This window comes from Equus caballus, chromosome 10 (genome assembly GCF_041296265.1).
Source record: "Equus caballus isolate H_3958 breed thoroughbred chromosome 10, TB-T2T, whole genome shotgun sequence".
Lineage (NCBI taxonomy): Eukaryota > Metazoa > Chordata > Mammalia > Perissodactyla > Equidae > Equus > Equus caballus.
The window spans coordinates 48,383,949-48,405,619 of NC_091693.1; positions in this window are offsets into that span (position 1 = coordinate 48,383,949).

Here is a 21,671-nt window from a genome sequence, read left to right on the forward strand (position 1 = left end):
GAAGCCCAGATGAGAGATGGCTATGGCTTAGATTAAAATCTGGCGATGAAGACAAAGAGAAGTGACCACACTTGAGATCTACTTCAGAGGTAGAAGAGTTAGGTATTGGAAACGGATTGAAGTTGATTGTGGGGAGAGAGATGGGGTTAGACATGACTCCAAGGGTGCTGGCATAAACAACTGAGTGAACAGAGGTACTATTTACCAGGATAAGAAATGCTGGATGTGGGGTCATTGGGAAAGAGGGTAGGAAGGGGACATGCTAAGTTTGATAAATATGAGACATCCAGGTGAAAATATAAAGTAGGCAGTTGTAAATACAGAGCTGGAGTTCAAAAACAAAGTGTGAGCTTACAGACTAAATTTGGGAGCCCATGGATGCTTACTGAGCCCAGGGAAGTAAATGGACATTACATAAAAAGTCTATAGAATGGAATGGAAAGAAAAATGAAGGCCTGGGACAGACCCCTGTGGGATCCCAGCATTGACAGGATGGTTAGCAGAGGATGAAATACAGAAAAGACTGAGAAGAAAGGAGAGGTAAGAGGAGCAGAGGGGAACCCAGAGGGTGTGGGGTCATGGAAACCAAAGAAAGAGAGACTGAAGAAGTGGGGAGCATCTGGCAGCATCTAATGCAGCCGAGGGGAAAGTGACATAAGGATAAAGATGGCCAAGGGTCCTTACTGCTAGCCCTGGTAAGCGCTGCTTCTCTCAGATACGAAAGATACGTCAGGGAGAGTAGAAAATGGTTTTGCTTTATTTTGTTCTTTTTTTTTTTTTTTTGGTTATCTTTCCAGAATCTTTCTTTTCTTCACCTGCACATGTGGTTTTGGTCATGAATTGTCACCACACCTCAGGCTTGCTGGCCTCTGGTTGGCATGTGATCCAGGTGTGCCATTCACCTACAGAGTAGTTTCCTGTGGCTGCTGCAACAAATTACCAACAACTGAGTGGCTTAAAACACAGAAATTTACTGTCTCACTATTCCAGAGGCCAGAAGCCTGAACCAAGATGTCAGCAGGGCCATGATCCCTCTGGAGGTTCGAGGGGAATATCTACGCCTCGCCTCTTCCAGCTTCCGGAGGCTATTGGGATTTCTTGTCTTGTGTTTAAAGCCATTCTGTTCTAAAGCCACTTAGAAATTTTTGGTGTTTGTTACAGCAGCACCTATTTGCTGGTGCCAAAATCTGTATTAGTTTCCTACAGCTGGACTTCTCTGGTCACAGGACCAGTCTGAGGAGAAAGCACATGGCCCAGGACAGGCCCACTAGGGATCTCCTTTGAGATTTTAAAGACTTTATCTCAAGAGAGAAAATTCTTATTTACTCTCTAGTTAGGACTGTTAAGCTAGCTGTCTAGGTTGTGGGCATCCAGGTTCCTTGTCATGTAGAGAAAGTCTATCCTCACTAGAAAAGAACGAAGCCAGCACACTAAAAACACAGGTAAGGGGATGACATGGAGAGGGAAGTTCCGTTCTAGTTTCTGCATCCTTTTGCCCTTGAAATCAGGACCAAGCCTGAGGGACTCGTTTAAAGACTGGATAAAAGATGGGAGACCAGCTAAGGAGACTGGAAATAAATGACCAGAGAGCAGAAGGACTCCTGGAGGACATGATTTTCCAGAAGCCAAAAGAAAAAGTGGCTCAAGAAGAAGGAGATGGTGGGGTGGGTCAGGTACTGCAGAGAGTTCCAGAAGGGAGGACTGAAAATTCTCCCCTGGCTTCAGCAATCAGGAGTGGTCGGTTAGGGCTCAGGAAGCCCATTCTCAGGAATGAGGAGGACTGAGACAGGATTAGAAATGGCTGAAGCAGGAGTGGGAGGTGAGGAGGCACAGAAGGGACTCAGAGCATATGTGGAGAGACAAAGTTTTGTAAGAGAATGAAGAAAATGGAGTAGAAGCAGGTAAGATTGGCAATTTGTTGGCAGAAATGAGAACTCTATTTTCTCAGTAACATATGAGGCCAAGTCTATTGTGGGGTGAAAAAAAGAAAAGCAGTAAAGTTTGATGGAATGGGAGACGGGGGTGATATACAGAAAAGTTCAGGGGCTTGGGAGTTTTGAAGACAGTGGGGAAGATATTAAAGTTATCGAGGATGATGGAAAAGTCTCTTACTCGAAAAACATCCAAAATTGTCTGGCAATTTTGAGAGCCTGATTGAGCAGCCCTGGGAGTCAGGTCACACTGCTGCTCACATTAAGCTACAATCTGACAAAGTCTCAAGGTCTTGGAAAGGGTCATTAACCAAGCCCCCTTCAACTAGAACGCTCTCAACTAGAGAACTTTGTCAGATTCCTCTTTTTTTTTTTTTTTTTTTTTTTAACTAACAACCATCTAGGAGCAATATTAGAGCCCTGAATCTTTGGGAGAGAAAGAAGAGAACGAATAGAGAACAGAAAAGATAACTTGGAGGTACCGAAGACACCCTGGACAGGGACAAAAATTGTTAAGGTGTGAATGTTCTCGGCTTTTCTGCCCCACTCACTAAAGAAAACCCAGTCTTGCCCCCTCAGTTCCTGAGCTTTTGTGATGTTGAATGGAGATTGAGTAGAAAGAGACAGCGCTGGGAAAATGAAGGAGGAGTTGTGTTGTACAGTGTTGAGAGCTACTCTTGGGCAAGAATAAAGAATAAAGGCAGGAAAAAAGGGAAGGAAGACCAAAGTCCATGCTGGCTGTGACAGAGAGAGTTTGGTTTGCAGAGCTGAGAGCGGATTAAGTTGAAAGAGGATTAAGGGAGCAACTACCTACCAGTGGAGGGTATTAAGAATGTAAGAGGCTGATAGAGGTGACTCTTAAGATGTTTCACTCTACATTTAGAATATGTTGGGAGATTATTTTAGGTGGATCTTGCATGTTTCTGCATTTCTTGCAGATGTTCCAGCGTATCTTCTCAATGATGTTTGCTTAGTAAATAGCCTTGGAAGATAGAGATGGTGCCTCCCTCCAGAGCAATGAACAGGCATCTTTATTGCCCAAATATAAAAGATTCACATTCAGATTCCCTATTTCCCTAAGCTCAGGGTTTCTTTCCTGTAAGGCAACCCAGCGTGTTTGGTGTCATTTGTCCCTGTCCGTGTCACTGTGTAGGAATTGAGACCTGGGGAACTGAAGCAAAGACGCTGATACTCTGGCTGCTGCTATTGCTGTAATAAACTGTTATCACCTCTAACCCAGGAGTCTCACGTGTTCTGCTAGCGTCCATGGAACTGTGGCAGGCTAACTTGTTAGCCTGCAAGTAGGTTAAATCTGACTCTTGACAATTCTTGATGAAAGCGTCTATCCATCCACTTGTCAGCTTCTTGAAAGAATAAAGCACCAATTTGAATTTCTTAAATCATCTTTTTCTGTCAAACAATTACTTCTTTCAGTTGACATCATGAAATGACCAAACTATCCCAGCAGTGCCCATGGGCCCCACTTATAGTCAGGTTCCATCCCACCTCAATGTTTTCCTGTAGTCAGAACATATTAGCCCCTAACAGTAGATGAATACCAAAATATGTTTTTTATTTCTTTCTTTATTTTGACCCTAAACACTCCAAAGGAGGCCTTGAGGAGCCTTAAAAAATTCATAGAAAGCAGCAAAATAAAAAACAAGTAAGTGAGGAAATCAGGTTAAAAGGAAAATAAGGATAGGAGAAATAATTATGAAACCAGATATGCACGCTGTCACGTCCTGGAGATGGGTCACAGATTTGGTTCTGAGCTTTCTTGCAGTCATTGCAAAGATGAAAATACATCATATTCCATTGTACTTGCTGTTCATGTACTTAAGTTAATTATCATCTTCTTCCCTACGCAAGTTTTGTATCTTCATAAGTCTAGTTTAAGTGCGAATTAAATCCAAAGACTATTTCCATTTTTCTCACATGAGTATAAGAAAACTAGTTTAAGATTTAACTCTACTATTTGCTGTTTGTATGAACCTGGTTGAGTCCCTTAATCTTTCTGAATCTCTACCCTGTTATCTACAAAATAGGGATAGAACTAACTCACAAAACTCATTCATTCATTCACACACTCATTCAAATATTTACTGAGCATACAAAGCACAGCACTGTTCTGAAAACTGGAGATAGGAGTAAATAACACTAACATCCCTGCCCTCCTGTAGTTTATATCAGGGAGGAGAAATAGGTCATAAGCAGCATAACTAAGTAAATATAAGTTATATCGGATGACGTTAAAATGGAAAAAATATATCAGGGAGAGAGCAAGTGCAGGGAGAAGGCAGAAGGATTGCAATTTTAAACAGCATGATAAGGAAAAACTTTATTGAGAAGGTGAAACTCAAGAGAGATCTGAAGAAGGGAAAGAGGGAGCCATGTGAATATATGGGGAAGAGCATTCCATGCAGATGAAACCGTAAGGGCAAAGGCCCCATGGCAGGAGAATTCCTAGCTTGTTTAAAGAACAGCAAGGAGTCCAGTGTGGCTGGAGTGGAGCAAGCAAGAGTGAAAGTTGGAAAAGATAAAGCTAGAGAGGTAACAGGGAGCCAGACGAGGTAAGGCCTTCTAGGACATCATCAGGGCTTTTATTCTGTGTGAGGTGGAGAGCCATGGAGGGTATTGAATAGAGGAGTAGCATGATCTCATTTTTATTTAGATAGGATCAGGCTGTTGTGTTGAGAATGAAATGATGTTGGAATAAGGGTTATAATAGGAGAAAAAGGCAAAAGCGAAGAGGCCAGTTATGAGGCAATTGCAATAATCCAGGCCAAGATAAATCAGTGACTTGGTCAAGGTGTTAGGAGTGGAAATAGGGAGAAGCAGTGGCAAAAAGCTGATGCAAAGATCAGAATGAGTTGATGCATATGAAAAGAAATTTAAACCCATGAATTCCAAAAAAGATCAAGAATTATTTTTATATTGTATTCTGAAGGAAACTTCTCAGGATAATCATCCCAAGAAGTGGCATCATCAATATAAAGGTCTTTGGCATGTCTCAAAGAAGACATTTTAACTACAGTCTGACTGAGTAACTTGAAAGAGTGAAACAGAGGAGGCGGGAAATCCAAACCAAGACACGTTATGAACTATAACTTATCTGTGAGTATTTTCTATACTTTTCTTTAGTTTCCATTCTTTTTTTTTTTTTTTTACCATAAACATATGTTAACTTCTTAAGTGGAATGTGATTTTTTCCCTCTTATACATAACCCCCTGGGGACCATGTGGAGCACGCCTCAGGATTGTCCACCCAGGAGATGGGAGAGAGGAGTAATTATCCTTGTGCTCCACCCAAAGGTCCATGGTGCCCTTGGGGGTTAACCCCCTTGAGCGTGTGTCAGAGTGGCTGAATGGGCTCCTGCTGGCACCCCAGTTGATGTGGCAGACGGACAGCTGGCCACTGCAGCCACGACTGCCTGAAGAGGTGGCCAAGAAGATGTGAACTGTGGCACAGATGCTTCCACCTTCACAGCAGGGAGCACGCTGGAGCTGCAAATTTCCATGCAGAGATGTTTTCCAGAGCCCAGAATTGGGAAATAAAAAGATGGCTCCTTACTAAATTTAGCTGTGATTGGTGGACTGTGCCCTGGACTTGGTCAAGAGATTTGGTTTCTGGCACAGCACAGCCCTCCTTACCAGTTTGTGACATCTCCGAGGGTCAGATCCCTTATCTGAAAATGGAGAGCAATAGTTACTTCACCAGATGGTATAACATTACATTAGGTGACATTTACATACATAATCTAATACACACATGCATGTATATCACACTAATACATAGAATTTTAGAAAATGCGAGTCCCTACGTGCCACACTCCTGTGGCTCCTCGTGGCAGTGCTGAGCAAGCGCAGGCAGAGGAAGGATCTGGGCAAGGCTTGGACAGGCCTCCTGGATCCCATACAGGCAGCGCAGCCAGCTTCCTATTTCCTGAAGAGCAGCAGAGCTGGAATCTGGGGCACCGGATCTTCCCACTTGGTTCTTTCCTCCTTCCCAGCATGTCTCCTTTCTGTCACTAATTAGTGAATGTGCCCATCAGAGAACCCGAGAGTGGCCACTAAGATGCCCCTTTACAATAACATGCAGGGTGGCTTCTGCCAAAGGCTTGCACACCTACACTTATCTTGTCAGAGGAAACCAGTGATGACGCCCAGCCCCTCTAGGGTACTGCATTTTCACCTCGTTAAAAGAAGTCCATAATCCGCCAACCAAGAAGGTCTAATTGTTAACAGTCCCTTAGAAGTTTCACTTCTTCCTTTTAATTATCTCATTGCACTGGAAAAGAGACAAAAGATTATATTTTGTTGTTATAAATTTGTGTTCTAAGTAAATCTATTTCCTCAATTCGATTCTGATGTATTTCAAGCTAGATCTTATATACTGCATACGAGGGGAAAAAACACATTCCAGTTACAAAAGTATGTTTACGGTATGTCTGGTGATGGATAAAAACTCGACTATTGGTGGTGAGCACGATGTAGTCCCTAATGGAACTGACATATAATAATGTACACCTGAAATTACACAATGTTATAAATCATTATGACCTCAATAAAATAATTTACTTTTAAAAAAAGCATGTTTATGGTAAAAAAAAAAAAAGAAACTAAAGAAAAGTATAAAGATCAAAATACAATGACTACTAATAGGTTGATGTCTTTTCTTCCAATATGGTCATTTTTTTATATTCAGGATTTTTTTCAAAGTATAATCTTATATCCTATTTTTCTATATAACTTTATGGAGAGATCATTTTCATATGCAAGAGTTGAAAATCGCAAGTTAGTAATAGAAAAGGTGAATGAAAGGGGAAGTTGGTCTGCCGGCAGTACTTCTGACAGTGGACAGTTGGGTCCTATAAGGCATGGCCACAGATTAGGGGTGGGGGCTCTGACAGCGTGGATAAAGATGGGCCACAGAGAATAATTAAAGACTAGAAGCTTCTAACGTGGGTAGAGGGGATGAGAATACTTCCCCACTTGTCTATTGCACACGGGTCTATAGTCAACCTTAGAGCAAAATGCCACACGCCCACCTGGGGAGTCCGATGCTGTTTCTAAACGAATTTGCTGTCCAACATTTTTCTGCTGGCTGTCCAGAGAAGGTTTCATTGTTTATTACTATACAAACATCCAGCAGTCAGATTTATGCTGTTGGTTTCACATAGTCCCTCAGGTGAAACTCAAAGAAAAAAACCCCTAGAAGATGTGGGAGGGGAAAAGTGATAAGCATGGAGATTCACTATTCAGTGAATAACATCCTCACTTTCATTGACTTCAAGGTTATATTCAGTTTCATAGATCAGGATGCTAGTCTTTACACTGGGATTTCAAGGAAGGCTGCACTTATAAATTAGTAAAATGTATGAGTCATCACAAAGTTGTGTTTGATCCAAGATTCAGCTACCAGCTTAGCATACCAGCCGGCATCTGTCCTCAATTCAGTGAGCCCTTCATTAAAACACCATCCCTGGAATCCAACCAGTCTTGGGGTTAAACTTTATTGCTGTCTGCATTAATGTTCAATTACTTAAAATGCTGGACTTTTGTCCGAGGTTAGTTGCCATCTGAGAACGTGTATTTATGTGAATGCATGACTGGGTTATGAGGCAGAGCTTCCAGGAGGACCATAGCAAGCATAGTTTTTAAAAATGAACTTTGGATAATAACCTTGACCCCTGTGTTCCAAAGACATTGGCAAAATGTGAACCATACTCATGTGTGGTTGTGGCTTTTGGAACAGAATTAATCTATTTGGGAAACATAAGATTCAAGAGGGAAAAGCAAGAAGAACCAGATAACTCAGCGAAAAGCATAAAAATATGGGCTCCATTAAACCAGTAGAAAGTTTCTTTGGGAGACAGTTAACCTCACAGATCATAAAGGTTATTAAGCTGAATTATTTACTTAAAGATAAAACTCTAAAAGGAAAGGAAGATCTTTAAATGGCACTGCCTTGGACAGATTTTAGGCAATGAACCAAGTTCCCAAACAATTTCACTTATTAATGGTCTAAATTGTATTAGATTATCAAATCAAGTAGAAGGCAGCACATTCTGTGTCTGGGGCTGAGAATATACACACATTATCGTGTTCATGCATGTCTCTGCTGGGTTATGAAGAGAAGTACCCATATTTCACAGGTAGAATAATTTTCCAGCTTTTTGTTCAAAACTGACACAATGCTGACACCAAGAAAATTGGTAGAATAACACTGAAGCTTAGATTCTATAAATGTGAATCCAAATAATGTGTTCCTTTTGCATCCTGTGCAGAAGGGAGGGCTTCTTCTCAGAGATTAGGGTCTGCAGCAGGGGGCGAGGTGCAAGCTCGGAGATTGGCAGTTTTGCACTTTCGTGCAATCAATATTGTTTATGGATTGCTCTGACACGGCTGCATCCATTTGAAGAGGAGAAAAAAGAAACTACAAACACGTACACTTGAGAATTTCAGGAAATTACCCAAATGCTCAAATCCTTCCCGGGGGCAATGGTTTTCAATAGGAGTTTACATGAAAAATCCATGGGGCGAATACATTTAAAAAATAATAATCTCCCAGCCGCATGGAACAATAGCACACCCATATTGGCTGCTTATTTTGAAAAGAGTCCTTAGTCAGAATGTCTGTGAAATTAGGCCATCAAAAAGGAAACAAGACAAAGAAGGCCCAGGACGACTGAAACAGGCAAGGCAGTTTATCCCCCTGTCCCTGACAATGCCTCGCACGCTGCGGAAACTACTCAGAGCGGGCTTACAAAGAGGCACACAAAGCCAGCATGGAAATGGATGATAAGCAGAGATCCGCGGCCATCAAGAGGGAGAGAAGAGGAGGCAGCTGCAAAGCCAGGAGGCTGAAAAAGATAGAGTCAGGTTGTGAATAAATGCATGGATAGGAACCACCCTGTGATGGCTGGAATTCACTAGCTGGGCATCGCTGCCTTTAATTTGCTCTTTACCATTGCCACAGCTTATGAACTGCTGATAAACAAGGGGTCAATTTCCATGGCCAAAGTTATGTTAGTGTTTGGATAAGGAAAGAAAAGATACTGCAAATTCCAAGCGTGGTTTTGAAAAATATCATGTTTGAAACTAGAGTAAACAGCAAAGGCTAAATTTTCAAAAACAAAAAACTAGGGCCAGCGTTTGTGAGAAAGCCCATTCACACCCACAGGCTGGCTGGCACAGGAGATGTGGGCATCACTTACGGGGAAGTTGCTTCCGAAGTGGGAGCCCACTGACAGCCGTCAGGGCTCTCTCCACAAAACCTCGCAGCTTCAGCTCTGTCTTCTGTGAGTGCGAGATCGCCACGTTCTCAAGAACTTTTTTTAACACCTGAGTCATTTCTTTACCACAAGGGATAAGTATTCCCACAAGACAAGTGACATTCAAGGTATAAGCCAAGAGAAGCTGTTTAAAAAAAAATTAGGAATGTGCGAGAATCCTATTTCCAAAACATCCTCTCTTATTGAAACTCTCCATTTTCATGCCTGCAATTTTCTAAGGGCTGTTTGAAGGCTCCACTTAAAAAAATTTGCCAGCTAATCAGTTTTGGAGGGTTTCCCCTGCCTTCCTGTAGAGGACAAACGAGCAGGTATAAACCGTCTCTAAAGAATTAAGGACTATAGTGCCAAGTCAGGACTGACACAACCCAAACCTGGACTCTGGATTCCCAAGTGGATGTGACACTGTGGAAAAGTACTTAGCATTTTCAGGCATGGAGGAATAATTTAACAAAAGCATTGTGAGTAGCACAGTTCATTAGCTGGTCAAAAGGCGAAAGGAAAGGAGACAGAAGAACTTTCTATTAAGAAAAAAGGTCTCTCTGATACTCATTTTATAAATCACTTCTTAGTTCCAGCACAAAAGAATGATGGGGGAGAGACTGACAAAAAATATTGTTTTCTCCCCATTGTGTCTCACTCTTGGCTCCATATTTATTTGGAGAGAATTTCATGTTTTATAGCTCTACTCTGAGTCAACGACTGCAGAATCACGACTGTGCTGTGCTTTCTGGCTCAGAAGTCGCCTGGGCATCTAGCAGGAGAGCAGCATCCTTGATTCAACAAGGGGGCAGTTGTGATTGTTGCCTCACGTGCACAGAGTAAGAACTGCTCTTCGAAGCACAGCCCTCGTTTCTGAGGGAAAGGCAGTCTTTGAGAGAAGTGTCTGTGGTAGATAGTCTCCTAATAACAGTAGGAAATTCTCTCCACAGCATTTGGGGCTCTGATAATTTCTACGACATCTCCTCCCAGTTCAGCAGGCTCCATCACTCGTTTGGATCGCAAAAAGGTGATCGCAGGTCCAGGCCTCATTATAACAAGACTCCAGGGGGTGGTGAAAGAGCTTTTCTCCAGTCTATAATAACTGTGTCAGCTGTAAAAACTGTGTACCAGCCTCTTTCTTATCAAAGATCATATTGTGGTGAAGAAGCATCTTTCTTTCTTCATCATAGATTTATTCCCAACGCTAGAAGAAAAGATTTCCTCGTGTCGTTACCTTGAGGGGGATCAACACTGTTAATAGCAGTCCAGCCCAGAATCTAAATGTTAATAGACCGAAGGGCCTGGGGGGAGTCGTTCCCGGCTGGGTAAGCGGGCTGGCAGCGGCCCATCTCGCAGCGTTGACTCATGCCTGAATCACAGCCAGCCTGGCAGGATGTTGTTTTGGGGAAGTTCGCAGGCCTGTCAAAAACCTGCTGTTGCCATTGGCTGATATTATGCAAGATTCCAAATGATATTTATTTATATTCTCCTTTTGGGTTTGTTGTGTGGTTTTTTTCCTCCCCGCCCTCTCTACAGGCACTAGAGCTTCAAGTGACCAAAAAGAAAAAAAACATTTAAAAGATAGGCAAGAGGCCATTAAAAATACAAGGCACTTTGCCCCCGTGCTCCCTTCAGCTCTCAAGTCAGAGCAGTGCAGAGCAATTTTCTCCAATTTCTTAAACGCCTCTCTTCACTTCTCTAGATGGACGCAGTTAGGGGACAGGCCTGGTGAATGAGGTGGAGCCCCCCATTAAGGATTCCATTGATGGCGGAGAGCAGTGCACAGTTATGTCCAAGCATATTCCTTTCCACACTTGTAGAATATCTTTCTTACTTGCTGGACGAACAGTTTCTCACAGTAAACATGTAACTTCCCTGAAGAAGTTTGGCCTAGGGCTGGAAGGATTTCCTTGGTTTCGCGTCTGACTGATGATGGGGTGTGGGGGGTGGTGATGAATGTGCAGCTCTTAGAAGATTCAAAGAGACTTAGCTTTTCAATCTGAGCTTCTCCCACTCCCGGAGTCTGTAGGAGTTGAACTGTAGAGCTGAGGAAATTCTCCCAACTGTATCATGTAGCGCTGATAAGTTCCTTTGCAGAAACTTGGTAGGCAGAAAGAGTGTGAGTGAATTCATTTGTGTGCCTAATTTAAGACACAATTGAGAGGCACAGTGTTCTAATAGATGGAGTTCTGGCTGAGAAGTTAAGAAACCTGAGTTCCATTCTTAGCTCAGATGATGGCTCAGTGCAGTGAAACCAAGAGTTGGCACCTTCCAGAAGAATTTGAACTCCAGAGACAGTCAATTCAGGACAAAATTATATATAAATACAGCCATGCTCCCCATTATTTAGAGCTGTCACAATTCTGATAAAACCCGAATTCTGCTCTTGTTAAGTTCTTAGAAAAGTCCTAATGACAAATGTTCTTTGAGTTGTGCCTCAAGGGAAAAAAGAAGGAATTGTTTAGCATTCAGTGTGCAAGGAGGAGCTTTCTTTGGAACGTTGTTCAAAGCAGACCTGTGGTGCAGAGGAGGGGTAACCCCCCTACTCTGATGATGAGGAGACAAACAGGGTTCTTTCAAGTCCTGCCTAGGGCACTGGACACAGCTGCATCCCTGCCTTGCTGGAAAAATGACCTTGGCCATTAGCTTGAGTGCTTGGTGGTTGTTTCCATCTGAATAGCACACTGGGAAGATTTTAGATTTAGAAGACAAAACAATCAATGTCGATAGTTTCACTGACCTTAAGTCCACTGCTCACTGGCTAAAGTTTACTTTCTCAGGCCACCATGATTACATAAAAAATAGATCTCAAGTACAGTTATAACCAAATTACATTACCCAAATTTTTCCCTCAAAATAATGATCCTTAAACGAGTTAACACAGTGCCCCCCCAATAGTACTATAATACCACGTTCCGCTCAAAGTAGTCATTCCACCTCTGGCCCTAAGAACCTCCTTTGATTCCTTTTTCTCCATGCATTTTAATTTTTCAACGCCAAAAAATCTGGATTTGTATCCTGTTTGACTTTATCAATGAAAACATTTTATTTTTATTGTATTTTGTTGGTTCACTCATTCAATAAATATTTATTGGTGCCAACTGTGGGTCATGCACCTTGTTAGTTGTTAAGGAGCTGACAGGCTAGAGAGAAAGCAGATCAGTCAGGATAGGACTGGGTCACAGGTGCTCTGATATAAATCTGTGCAGGTTCAGTGGGGATACAAAGGCAGGAGAGGATGGGAAAGGGTTAGTAGAGAGGAGGTAATGAATAGGTATTTTCTAGGTGGCAAAATAGGTATTTCTCTAGGGGTGAGGATTTGTAAGCAAATCCAAAGCAGAGCATGAGGTGTTTAGTGGATGTCAGTGGTTGGATCCAAGACAGAGTGAGGGGTCAGGTGAGAGGAGAAGCAGACCTTGAGAAGTAGGCAGAGGTCAGATCTTGGAGAGCTGCTCATGCTTCTCCAGACTTTATCATGTAGGCAATGGGAAATATGGAAGGATTTTATCAGGGGAATGATGTGATCCAATATGCAGGAAAAAAAAAACACTCTGGTCCCTGAATAGAGCTTGGGTTAGAGAGAGTTTTAATGGATATTTACTCCCAAGTACACATTCTCTCTTTTCTTCTACTAACAAAACCCATATTTTTCTTTAGAAGCTAACTGCTCCTCCTGCCCATTCAATGGAGTTTGTGTAGGATGACTTGATTCCTTTTCTGGCTCAGTGGGGCACATGACATGGTGAGAGCCAAGAAGAGCTGGGACTTTTGCTGAAGCAACTAAGGAAGAGCCTGTCCCTTTCAACTGAGGTTGCTGGAAGAATGAGCCTGGAACTGAGCTGCCAGCATGATCCATGTTGGGAGAGGCTGCCTGAGACGAAGCCACACAGAGGAAAGTAAAGTATAAAGATGGAGCAAGACCGAGCTCTAATCATCTAATTTTAGACCCTGGATTGAGCTGTCCCTGAATCTTCTGATTTCTAAGTTACATAAACCCCTTCAATTGAGTTTTCTGTCACTTGCAACCAAAAGATTCCTAATTAATGCAGTGAGGCAAGGAGATCAGTTAGAAGACTAACGAAATAGTTCAGGCGAGAGATGAGAAGAGACTGAACTAAGGCAATAGCAGCAGGAATGAAGAAAATAGTGAAAAAAAAGTGAAAGAAACTAAGGATTTAGTGACTGATTAAATGTGAGAGTGAGGAGAGGAAGTCACCTAGGATGAGCCTCAAGTTTTTAACTTGCCCGCCATGGCAGTGCCATTCACCAACACCTGGGATATTTGAGATGAGAAGAAGGTTTGAGGGAGGAGAGAATTAGTTTGATTTTGGATGTGCTGAATTAGGTCCTCTGAGATATCCACATGGAAATGTGCAGTAAGTAGTTGGATAATGGTTCTGGAAGTCAGACAAGGAATCTGGATAATCTTCAAGTATGAAATATCAAACATGGTTCTAGGTTCCTTCAAGTCATGACAACTATTAGACCCCCAAAAATCCCAAGATGAGAAGAATCAATGGATATGAACCAAAACATCGCTGCTTCTCAAAGAGGGTCCAATCTACATTTTTGGCTTGACATTTCTTGTTTGTGCAGAACTGCTCAGGATGTTGCTGAATTTTTAACATCTCCCAATGCTAGGCACTAAATGCTAAAGCACCTTCCATCTTTCAGTCAATGTGGCAACTGGAAATGCCCCCATATATTTCCAAATATCCCTCTGGATAGGCAATGTCATCCTCCGTACTCCGTGTGAATTACTATGACTAGGTGTGGATCTGTATGCCAGCATGTGGGTAGCCTTCTACTACTGTATCATTCACGCAAATATAGATGGAATGGCTCATCTGTAAATACAACTGAAAAGCTACAATGAGTCTAATTCTGAGAAAGTAGAGTGCTTCCCCACTGTGTCATCCTGCCTGTCTGTTCCGCTCTTCTCAGGACTTCAATCTTGTCAGACCACTCAGAAGTTCTATCTCCAGCAGCCACTCTCATCCCACCAGCTGGAGTGTATCATTTTCAAGCGCAAAGATGACCACAATATAAATGTTCTGAGCACTGCGTTACAACATACATCTGACTCTGTGTTTGCAAGTGGGCATCCATATGCGGCCTACTTTCAACCATGTCTAAATTTGGGGAAATGTTTAATATCATTCGAAACCAACCAATATGGCAGTATGCTTTGAAAGTGAGATTCTACCAAGGTAAAAGTCACATTTATCTGCAAATGAGCAAGTTTCCATGAGTGATAGTAATGTGCTCATGTATTGGGAGTGACATGTAATGTGGGGTTTATGAAAACCTTCAACGATGATGAATATATGAAAGACGTTATTGAAGTGTGCTGTGATTGGCTCCTTGATTCAAGGAATAATAGATATCTCTCAGACTAACTTGAAAGCCTTCATTTTTTTGACAAACCCTTTAATTTGCACAGTACCGTGAATTAACTTGTATGTAAACATAGCAATTTGATGAATTAAATAAAATGAATTGAATGCATGCTATTTTATACATTTGCTCTTGGGGTAAGACTCAAGGAAATTAAGTCGTCTTTATTTTTTAAAGCAGAAGCTGTAGGAGGCTATTTTTTTCTCCCATCTCTATTGGGATAAGAGAGAACCTGAGGGAAAAAAGGAGAAAAATAGAAGAAAGAGGAAAAGCAACAGGGTGATAGAATCCTGCCAGTGTAGACCACAGCTCTGGGCTAAGTGTGGAGGAAGTGTCATTGCCTGTCAGTGCCATGTCTACGCAGGCTAAAGAACAGTTTTCAGCTCAGAGCCTGTGCAAAATAAAGAACATGAAGAAAAAACTCTGATCCAATATGCTTGTTAACAAACTAACACCTGGCCAACATTTCATTGTGTCTTCACTTAATTACCAAATTGAGTCACCTGTGTAAGTGACTAGTTTGGACTTTCCTTTCCAACCCATTACCTCTAGAACAGAGACAGTGGATGGAAACAAAATGAAATGTCCTCTCTCCACTATACCTGGTAGTGTGGGTTCTGTGATGTGGTGGAGAGACTGGAGCCAAATACACTTACTTCAAGGTATAAAAGGGAAGAGAAGAAGAGCAGGCCATTTCCTCCTGTCCTTTGTTTTCCGGTAGGGAGCCCTCCAAGTGCAGAGCCATTTACCAGAAAAGAGAATGGCCTAGAATTTAGCAGTGGAGAGATTCGGCAACTCTTTGAGTCTTACATCGACTAAAGCATGAAAGAAGGCCAAAAGAAGGAAGGGTAAAAAAATGTTTTTGAAGCATGCTCAGCAATTTTCTTCAAAGAATTGCTTTTGCTCTTGATTCAGTGGTGTCGTCTTCAAAGTCCCAGGATGTGCTATCTGTCCTGCACTGAGCGAATCTTATTCAGGCTAAGCTGCCACTGACGATGCTCTCATCAGCAAGGAAAGCCCCCTGTGAATTGATGGAGCCAGGAGTACTTTTAAATGTGCTTCATAACTAAACAGATGGAATCAACACTGTTCTATGATATCACATGGAATGAGGAAAATTCTTTACCTCTTATTATTTGTGAAAACCAGATTTCCAAGTGTCATTCGATTTACAAAATGATTAATAAAAAGATAACAACATTATCAGTAGTATTATCAGTACTGTTGACTGCAGTATTATCAGCACTACATATTGAAACCTCCTTTTTGTACTTGATTAACTGCAGGGACTGGTCTTCCCATTTATTACTGAGAAAACTCAATATTTAAAATCAAGGGACTTGCCCAAGATTAGCCAACTAGGAAGTGGCAAAGCAAGGACTAAGACCAACTCCAAAGACTGCCTTTTTCCTGCCACACTACTTCCCTATGCCAGTGGTGTGTCAACTTGAGCATATAGCAGAATTTCCTAGAGGACTTGTTAAAACACAGATTGCTGAGCCCCACCCCAGAGTTATTTTCTCAGTAGGTCTGGATCGGGGCCCACAAATTTGCATTTTTTTTTTTTTTTTTGGAGGAAGATTAGCCCTCAGCTAACTACTGCCAGTCCTCCTCTCTTTTTGCTGAGGAAGCCTGGCTCTGAGCTAACATCCGTGCCCATCTTCCTCTAGTTTATACGTGGGATGCCTACCACAGCATGGCAGCCAAGCAGTGCCATGTCCGCACCCGGGATCCGAACCAGCGAACCCCGGGCCGCCGAGAAGCAGAACGTGCGAACTTTAACCGCTGCGCCACCGGGCCGGCCCTCGAATTTGCATTTTTAACAAGTGCCTCTGTGATGCTGATGCCTCTGGTCCAGAGATTGCACCGCACTTTGAGAATAACTAACCTATTGCCTATCTATATTTTTTGTCACCCTTTGATTCTTTCAAAGCTGATTGCTGTTGTATCCAGAAAACAAAAGTGCTGATTACTACCTGGCATTGCTTTCTCCAGTGTTGTCTGGAGACATAGAAGGAGTTCATACTGAAGATGGGAAAGTGTTTGGTAATGAGGCAATACCAAAAATTAATGTTTAAGGGGACAGCCCCGTGGCCGAGTGGTTATGTTTGCATACTCCGCTCTGGCAGCCCACTGTTTCGCCAGTTCAGGTCCTGGGTGCCGACCCAGCACAGCTCATCAGACTATGCTGAAATGGCATCCCACATAACACAACTAGAAGGACCCACAACTAGAATACATATCTATGTACTGGGGGGCTTTGGGTAGAAGGGAAAAAAAGGGAGAGGAAGATTGGCAATAGATGTTAGCTCAAGGCCAGTCTTTAAAAAAAAAATTAATGTTTAACAAGCACACAGACTGTGAAAGGAAAAGGATATATGAGTCCTAGTAAAGTTGTTCCCTCAAGAAGTCCCTTGGGGAATATATGCTTATTCCAAAGATAATGTTATTGAATATCCTTATGAAGGTAAATCTTCATCCTTTGAGGAAAAAACCAAAAGCTATTTGAAATCTAATGAAGTAGGTAAACAATCAAAATAGAATATACCATTTTGAATTTTAAAAAAGACATTTTCTTGTATGGCCCATAAACTAACCATGAATAAAATTCTGAAAGAAGAGATTCAAACATTCATAGAATAATGGCAGGTTTCCCATGTAACTGCTTTATGAACATGGAAAGATTTTGGACTAAACTGTAAGATTGTTCCAAACTCTGAAATAGAATTCAATAGCAGCCTGGATCAAAAGGTCTCGTTTCTTAGTACTTTCTATTGTCAATTGCAGGATCGACAAATTCCACAGGAAATCAGTTTCATGGAATATTTTTAAGTAAACATTTATTGGAGCATAACATATATATGGAAATGTATACAAGTGTGCAGCTCAATGCATTTTCAAAATGAATACACCCATGTACTTACCGTCAAGTCAAGAAAAAGAACATTACCAGCATCCCAGAAGTCTCCACCCCTTGTGTCCACTGCCAGTCACAACTCCTCTTAAGGTAACCTCTCTCTTGACTCCTATCATGATTGATTAACTTTGCTTAGTTTTAAACTTTCAGTACTCTTTTGTGTCTGGCTTATTCCACTCAATATTCTGCTTAAGAAATTCATCCATATTGTCGATGTAGCGGTAGCGGTTCACTTTCATGGCAATATAATAATACACGTACGACTATACCAAAGGATTGATTTATCCTTTCTGCTGTTAAAGGGTATTTGTTGCCAGTTTGGGAATATTGCAGACAGCACTTCTATGAACATTCTGGTACATGTCTTTTGATGTCCAGCCCACATGTATCCCACCCAGGACTGGAGTTGTTGGGTCCCAAGGTATGCATATGCTCAACTTGAGTAACTTAAGTCAGTTTTCCAAAGAGTTGTGTCAATTTACCCTTCCTTCAGCAGTGTACAAGACACTCTGCACATCCTTGCAAGCACATGACAGTGTTGCATTTTTAAGTTTTTCCATTCTGGTAGGTGCATGGTGGTGTCTTGTAGTTTTCATTTGCATTGCCCTGTTGACTAAGGACTAAGTCCCCTTTCATATGTTTAGTGATATTCTTGGATGGGAAGGGACACTTTAAAGTCTTTTGCCCATTTTTTGACTTGTTTGTATGTCTTTTTCTTATTTAGTTTTAGGAATTTCTAAATATATTTTGGATATAATTCATGTGTTAGATGTGTGTTTTGAAAATATCTCTCCCTTGAAAATATCTCTCCCATACTTGCCTTTTCACACTTTTAGTGGTGATTTTTTAATAATTTAAAGTACTTAATTTTAATGTAGTCCAATTTATCATGATTTTCCTTTATGATTGGCTATTTATGTATCTTATTTAAGACTTCTTGTCTATGCTGATGTCAGGAAGATAATTCCTGATTTGCTTTAAGAAGCTTTTATATTTTACTTTTCACATTTCAATAAACAATCCATCTGGAATTAACTTTTTGCCAGTAGTGTGAGATAGGGTCAATATTTGATTCTTTTCTTCATTATGGATATCCAGTTGACTCAGAACCATTTATTGAAAAGATCACTTTTTTCCTTTACTGGACTGCAATGTCATTTTGTGAACATATATGTGAGTCTCTTTTTGCACCTTTCAATTGGTCTACTTAACTACTCTTTCGCAAGTACCACATTGTCTTAATTACTCTGGCTTTATAATAAGTTTTGACATCTGCAATCTTCAGTTTTTTTCTTTTTCAATGTTGTCATTGGCTACCCTTGGTATTTGAAGATAACATTGAGAATGGGCTTGTCAGTTTTTTGTTGTTGTTGTTGTTGTTTTAAAGATTTTATTTTTTCCTTTTTCTCCCCAAAGCCCCCCGGTACATAGTTGTGTATTCTTCGTTGTGGGTTCTTCTAGTTGTGGCATGTGGGACGCTGCCTCAGCGTGGTCTGATGAGCAGTGCCATGTCCGCGCCCAGGACTCGAACCGACGAAACACTGGGCCGCCTGCAGCGGAGCGCGCGAACTTAACCACTCGGCCACGGGGCCAGCCCCCTGGGCTTGTCAGTTTTGACAAAAAGTTTATCTGGTAGGATTTTAATTGTGATTGCAAAATAAATCTATAGATATTTGAAGTGGAGGGAAGAGCTGACATCATAACCATATTAAATCTTCCAATTCATTAGTATATTATATTCCTCTATTTATTTTTATTTATTTATTTACTTATTTTTTTGCAGGGAAAGATTCACCTGGAGCTAACATCTACTGCCAATCTTCCTCTTTTTTTTTCCTCCCAAAAGCCCCAGTGAATGGTTGTGTATCCTAGTTATAAATCCTTCTAGTTCTTTTATGTGAGCCGCCACCACCACAACATGGCAACTGACAGATGGGTGGTGTGGTTTCACAAGTGGGAAATGAACCCAGGCCACTGAAGCTGTGAGAGTCCTGAACTTTAACCACTAGGCCATCCGGGCTGACTCTGTATTCCTTGTTTTATTTAGATCTTCTTTAACGACTCAATAATATTTGGTGGGTTTTTTTAATGGAAACTACACAATTTCCTTGCACGTCTCTTGGTCAATTTATTTGTAAGAATTTGTTTCTTAAAGGCAATTGTACTTAATTTTCATTTTCTATCTATTATATGCTGCTATACAGAAATATAATTGATTTTTGTATATCGATCTTATTTCTGGCAATATTAATAAATTCACTTATTAATTCTAGTAGTTGGTCTACAGATTATTTTGGAATTTCTATATACTCAATCACATTATTCGCATATTCAGACAATTTTATTTCTTTCTATTTAGCCCCTCTTACTTATTCCCCCTTGACTTATTACACTTGCTAGCACTCTTCATACAACACTGAATAGAAATGGTGATAGCAGGCATCCTTGTCCCATGTTGGATCTCAGAGGGAAAGCCGTTAATATTTCACCATGATGTCCAAGGTTTACTAGAGGTTTTTAAAAATCAAATTAAGGACATTTCCTTCCATTCTAAGTTTTCCCAGAGTTTATTGTAATTATTATTATGAATGAGTGCTGAGTTTATCAAAGGCTTTTTCTGTATTTCCTGAAAGGATTATATAATTTTTCTCCTTTATTTGGTTGCTGTAGTTAATTACATTGATTGATTTTCAAATGTTAAACCAATCTTATATTCCTGAAGTAAACCCAAATTAGTTAAATGTTTTGCCTTCTTTATTTACGAATGGATAGGAATTGCTAATACTTTGCTTTGGATTTCTTAATCTAAATTTATGAGAGAAATTACCAAGTTTTATCTGGTTTCAGTTTCAAGGTTATATTAGCTCTATAAAGTAAGTTGGGAAATGTTTCCTCTTTCTAGTCCCTGGAAGAGTTGTGTAAGATTAAAGTTATTTCTTCCTTAAACGTTTGGTAGAATCCACAAGCGAAATCTTTACGGACTGGAACTTTTCTTTGTTAGTGGATTTTTAATTCCAGATTAACTAATTTAATAGGCACAGGACCACTCAGATGTTTTGGTAACATGTGTAATTCTTGGAATTTGACAATTCCATCTGAATTTTCAAATTTATTAGAATAAAGTTGCTTATATTTATATCCTTGTAATATATGTAGGATCTGTAACAGTGTCTCCTTTTTATTCCTTAGATTTGTTATTTGTGCCTATTCTCTTCTTTCCTTGATTGGAAATTATCAATTATGTCTGTCTTTTTAAGGCTTCAACTTTTGTCTTCAAAAAAATTTTTTTCATAACCTGCAGTATATATTAAACTAAATAAGCTAAACTACATAAATTCTGTAATGACCAAAAAAATGCAGAACAAGGCAAACCTCAAGGCCCAACAACATTTTTCATGGAAATAGAACAGGGAATCCTAAAATTGATATGAAACAACAAAAGACTCCAAGTAGCCAAGAAAATCCTAAGAAAAGAGAGCAAAGCTGGAGGCATCACACTCCCTGCTTTCAAAGTATACTACAAAAATGTGGTAATCAAAACAGCATGGTACTGGTAGAAAAGCAGACACACAGATCAACGGAACAGAGTTGAGAGCCCAGAAATAAACCCACACATTTACGGACAGCTAATTTTCACAAGGGAGCCGAAAACATTAATGGAGAAAGGAAAGTCTCTTCAATAAGTGGTGTTGGAAAAACTGGATGGCCGCATGCAAAACAATGAGAGTAGACCACTATCTTATACAAAATGAAACCATAAAATGAAACCATTCCTGAAACCATAAAACTTCTAGAAGAAGACGTAGGCAATATATTCTTTGACATTGGTCTTAGCAGTATCTTTTTGAATATGTCTCCCTGAGCAAGGGAAACAAAAGAGAAAATGAACAAATGGGGCTACACCAAACTGAAAAGCTTCTATACGGCAAAGGAAACCATCAACAAAATGAAAAGACAACCTGCCAATTGGGAGAAGATATTTGCAAATCATATATCTGATAAGGATTAATATCTAAAATATATAAAGAAAACATCCAACTCAACAACAAAAAAAACAAACGACCCAATTAAAAAATGGGCAGAGAATCTGAAGAAACATTTTTCCAGAGAAGGTATACAGGTGGCCAACAGGCACGTGAAAAGATGTCCAAC